Here is a 5,773-nt window from a genome sequence, read left to right on the forward strand (position 1 = left end):
TAAGATTACCTAATTATCACAGAGTTAGTCTCGAAAACTCACAGGAGTAGTTCTGCCCTGTCTTATAGGGCCACTGTGAGTTGGAATCAACTTAATAGCAGTTAAGTTTGTTGGTTATTTCAAGAAGACTCCCTACCCTAATCCTGCTTCATGAATGGAACATAGACAACCCATCCCTAAGTGGGATTCTAATTCACTGCTATTGAGTCAATGCTGACGAATATTGACGCCCTGTTGGTTTCTGAGAACGTAACTTTTTGTGATAATTTTATTGGGGGTTCGTACAACTTTTATCACAATCCATACATCCTTCCATTGGGTCAAACACATTTATACATTGTTGCCATCATCATTCTCAAAACATTTTCTTTCTACTTGAACCCTTGCTATCAGCTCATTTTCCCCTCCCTGCCCCCCTTCCTCACGAACTCTTGATAATTTCGAAATTATTGTTATTTTGTCATGTCTTACACTGTCCAATGTCTCCCTTCACCCACATTTCTGTCTTCCATCCCCCTGGGTGGGGTTATATGTAGATCCTTGTGACCGGTTGACCCCTTCTACCTCACCTTTCCCTTACCCTCCTGGTATTGCTACTTTCATGATTGGTCTTGAGGGGTTTATCTGTCCTGGATTCCCTGTGTTTCCAGTTCCTATCTGTACCAGTGTACATCCTCTGGTCTAGCCTGATTTTAAAGGTAGAATTTGGGATCATGAGAATGGGTGGGGGAGGAGGAAGCATTAAAGAATTAGAGGAAAGTTTTATGTTTCATTGTTGCTATACTGCACCCTGAATGGCTCATCTCCTCCCATGACCCTTCTGTAAGGGTATGTCCAGTTGCCTACAGAAGGGCTTGGGTCTCCCCTCTGGACTCTCCCCTCATTTACAGTGATATGATTTTTTTGTTCTTGGATGCCTGATATCCAATCCCTTTGACACCTTGTGATCACACAGGCTGGTGTGCTTCTTCCATTTGGGCTTTGTTGCTTCTTAGCTAGATGGCAGCTTGTTTATCTTCAAGCCTTTAAGACCCCAGATGCTATATCTTTTGATAGCTGTGCACCACCAGCTTTCTTCACCACATTTGCTCATGAACACACTTTGTCTTCAGTAATCATGTCAGGAAGGTGAGCATCATGGAATGCCAGTTTCATAGAACAAAGAATTCTTGCACTGAGGGAGTACTTGAGTAGAGACCCAATGTCCATATGCACATAGATCTATTTCCCCATCCTCATATGTGAATATATTTACAGATGTACATGCCTGTATTTAAACCTCTATAAATGCCCTTTACCTCCTAGTTCTTTCCTCTATATCTTTTCACTTTCCTCTTGTACCACTATCATGCTAAGCCTTCATTTGAGTTTCAGCAATTCCTCTCAGTTACATTGTCCTTGATCAAGTCCTACCAGGCTTCCTACACCCTCCTTGCCACTGATTTTGGATCATTTGTTGTTCCCTTGTCCCTGGGGTTGTTAACACCACTTCCTTTTCCCTATCTCCCCCTCTCCTATGTTCCCCAGTTGTTTTCTCCTCCAGATTGTTTATCCCACCTATCTTATCTAGATAGACCTGCAGAGATAATAATATGCACAAAAAACAAGACAGAGCAAAACAAAGTAAGAAAAGAAAAGAAAACAACAACAAAAAAAGACAAAAAAAGAAAAACCTGTAAATAGTTCAGGGTCTGTTTGTTGAATTTTAGGAATGTTCTCTGGTTGAGTCTGATGGGGTGCCACGTCCTGGCCCCAAAGTCTATTTTGGGTATTCCATGGGGACTTCCTTGCTCAGTTTCCCTTGCTGTTCTGTTGCACCCCCTTAGTGTTTCACCTTGCTGTGGTGGGGTCATATCAGGCCTCACCTTCTGCACTGTGTCTCCAGTGTTGTCCCCCGTTGGGCTATGGGTCAGTGAGGGATGTCATGTCTCATATTGGGGCCGGCCATATGGTCCACTCTGTGCATTGGCTGTTTTGAGCAGGGATATTGTCCTCAAGGCTTGGTGGGCCAGGATGTGCTCCACTCCTCCCCCTTCATTTGCTCCCCTGTGCTCTGGTCAGACATGCCCCTCTCCCTGAGCTGTAGCTTCAGTGCTGTCCTCTGAAGTAAATTCTTCTGGGGGAAGAGGAGACTGTCCACATAGTTAGGATCGGGGCTGGTCCCTCAGACTAACTTTTTATGGATTTAGAAAACTCAGTCTTTCTCCTGTGGAGCTGCTGGTGGTTTCAAACTGCTGACCATGCGCATCACAGTCTCATGCGTAACCACTACACACCAGGGCTCCTTCAAGCTAGAATCTACAGAACATATATAGGGGTCCATAATTCAACCCATAATCAATGGTCAGGCAGGAAAAATCTTTACGCAACAGGTCACATTGAGGGCAGGTGTAGAATGGTGAGGGGAAGGATTTTTCCCCATGGACTCAATTATGGTACTAATTATAGCATAAGCATACAGCCCACCTAACTGGGCCATCTGCCAGAGGATAGGTTTCCCTTGATGCCAGGTCACAGGCTTACATGGAAGAAATCTTTATATCCACCAGGACAGTTTCCAGAAGCCAGGGCAACTGGTCATATAACATAACACGTAACACGTAACATACAGCATATAATAGAATGGGCCATCCATGGAAAAGTCATCCTTTGTGCCCAGACTGCTTTTGAGTTGGGGGCCTTCGCATGTGTTGCCTGCTGTTGTTTCTTTTGTAAGGACTCCAAGCTCAGTCTCAGGTGGTAACGTGAGCTCAGGTTCTAATCAGAAGGACGTGGTCTGCACGTTCATCTTAGTTATGAGTTCTCTTTCTCTAATGGCGCTGTGACTGTTCACACATGGGGGACAACTTAGAGTGACAGGCAATTCAGAAGCATTGTCTCTCACCCCCAGTTTACATGTGAAACCTATTTTTAAACCTATGTTTATGGGAGAAACCAAGGTATGGTGTTTTGTTTTTTTAAAATCATTTTAATGGGGGCTTGTACAGCTCTTATCACAATCTATCCATCCATCCATTGTGTCAAGCACATTTGTAAATTTGTTGCCATCATTTTCAAAACATTTGCTTTCTATTTGAGCCCTTGATATCAGCTTATTTTCTCCCTCAGGAGAAATTATCAGGAGCCCTTGATAATTTATAAGTTATTATTATTATCTCATGTCTTACACTGTCCGAAGTCTCCCTTCACCCACTTTTCTTTTGTCCGTCCCCCAGGGAGGAAGTTCTATGGAGATCATTATGATTGGTTCCTCCTCCACTCCCCCACCTTCCTCTTCCCCTCCTGGTATCACTACTATCATTATTAGTCCTGAGGGGTTTATCTGTCCTGGATTCCCTGTGTTTCCAGCTCTTATCTGTACCCATGTACATACTCTGGTCTAGCCGGACTTGTAAGATAGAATTAAGGTCATGATAATTGTGGAGAGGAAGCATTAAAGACCTAGAGGAAAGTTGTATGTTGTATCAGTTGAAAGTTAAAAGTTGTATCGTGCTATACTGCACCCTGACTGGCTCATCTCTTTCTTGTGACCCTTCTGTAAGGGGATGTCCAATTGTCTACAGATGGGCTTTGGGTCTCCCCTCTGCACTCCCCCTCATTCACACTGATATGATTTTTTGTTATAGGGTATGGTGTTTATTTATAGTGTCTGGTTCATTTTATCTTTGGCCTTACAGGGTTTTTGTTGTTGTTTAAACACTGTTTTTCAAAAGTTAGATGTGTCGTTTTCTTCTTTTTCCACATCATTCATCATACATGAGGTAGTTATTGTGCCAACCTGGCCGATAAACACATGTAGGGTTAATTGAAGGGTGGAGGGATAAATGGCTCAGTGAGCCTCACCTTTCGAGTTCTCAGGTTTCTTGCTTTCTGCTGGTCAGACCAGGATGAAGCTGCCTTAGCCAGTTCCCTGCTTCAGCTGGCAAGGCTCACTTCCTGCAAGACATCCCCGAGGAGAAGCCGCATGGACCTACCCCAAAGCAGCCCTGGGTGCTGGAGCACCCGTGTGGAGACCCCTGCCAGCTCAGAGATGCTTACACGTTCACTGATTCAGCTTTCCTCCTGCAGTCCGCGTCATAGTGTGTGTTTTGTGAGATGGAGGAAGACTTTGTGGATCGGTGTCAAACATATGGGCTAATGTTGGACTTATGGGTTTGGGCAGCACTGAGTTGGGATGTTTCTCTAAAGTACCCAGACTAACACGAGCATCTTCCTTGCTGTTGTGTGAGTCAAAAGCTTGCTACTTATAACAGGCAGTGAATCCCTTAACCTGGATGTACCAACGTTTGTTCTTTCCCCTGCTGAAAGACATAATGGTTGCTTCGGCTTTTACTGGTTGTGAATAAAGGTGCTGTAGACATTCAGCAGACGTTTTAACATGCACTTAACGTTTCAAGTTCAGGATGGTAAGTTTATGCTTACATTTAGAAGAAACCACCAAATGGATTTCGGTTACTGTGTTTATTTTCTTTGTAGCATTTCATTCAATTGCTTCTCATAATTTACATTTCTACTCAAATGCTGTATGTGACCTTGCATGATGGCTGGCTTTTCTAGTCTTCCATCGATTTAGCAGAGCTACCCGGACTGTGCTTGATCGTTGCCGCAGCTGTAGTTCAGTGGTGTCAAAGAGTCAGGCCTCTCCCACGTTCGCTTCTTCTTCCTCAGGGTGTTTATCTCTTCATCTCCACATCCTCCTTCTGGCCATCAGAGACCGGAAGTATTCAGGAAGAAAACCTGCTCCCCCTTTTTAAAGTGAATCCTATGGAAGTTGCCCGCACCATTTCTGCTTAAATCCCACTGACCCAAACTTGGCTGACAGGAACCGAGGAAATGTAGTCTTTATTCTAGATCAGTGGTTCTCAACCTGTGGCCTGCGACCCCTTTGGGGTTGAAGGACCCCTTCACAGGGGTTGCCTGATTTATAACAGTAGCAAAATTACAGTTATGAAGTAGCAATGAAAATAATTTTGTGGTTGGGGGATCACCACAACATGAGGAACTTTATTAAAGGGTTGCAGCATTAGGAAGGTTGAGAACCACTGTTCTAGATGGTCATGTGTCTGGATAGGATTCCATTTCCTTTTTGTTTGTTATTGTTTATTAATCATTTTATTGGGGGCTCATATAACCCGTATCACAATCCATACCTACATCAATTGTGTCAAGTATATTTGAACATTCGTTGCTCTCATGGTTCTCAAAACATTTGCTCTCCATTTAAGCCCCTGGCATCAGCTCTTCATTTTTTCCCCTCCCTCCCTGCTCCCCCTTCCCTAATGAACCCTTGATAATTTAGAAATTAGGAAACAAGACATTGGAGGGCATCTAGATGTCTCTGAGATACTAATATGTCATCAAATGCGATCACACACAGATGAATGTGTCAAACCAGACAGCAATGAGAACTTTTCTTCCAAGCATTCCAGAACATCTGAGTGTATTTCTCCTCGTAGACAAGGTGTTGTCCAATGGAACATAGCATTTCGGGGCATTGCACTGTGCTCCCCAAAGTCCCTCCAGCTGTCCCACGTTATAAGAACACTGTGCTAAAGATACGTGGCCCATCTCTGCCGACATCCCCTGCCTTGTAAGATTGCTGTTTGGCTCCAAAGATGTTCTGTTTGTCAAGCACGGAGCTGGCACAAAGCTGGTATGTGATAAAGAAAGAAGCCACGGCAGCTCACAGCTCCTCTTCATTCCAGAGGGAGGGGCATGTCACTCACATGCCATGATTCTCATGCTACGGCATGCTCCCACTCTGTGAAGCCCG

The sequence above is a fragment of the Echinops telfairi genome, unplaced genomic scaffold (assembly GCF_000313985.2).
Source record: "Echinops telfairi isolate 266 unplaced genomic scaffold, ASM31398v2 ScPeMD7_655;HRSCAF=1070, whole genome shotgun sequence".
Lineage (NCBI taxonomy): Eukaryota > Metazoa > Chordata > Mammalia > Afrosoricida > Tenrecidae > Echinops > Echinops telfairi.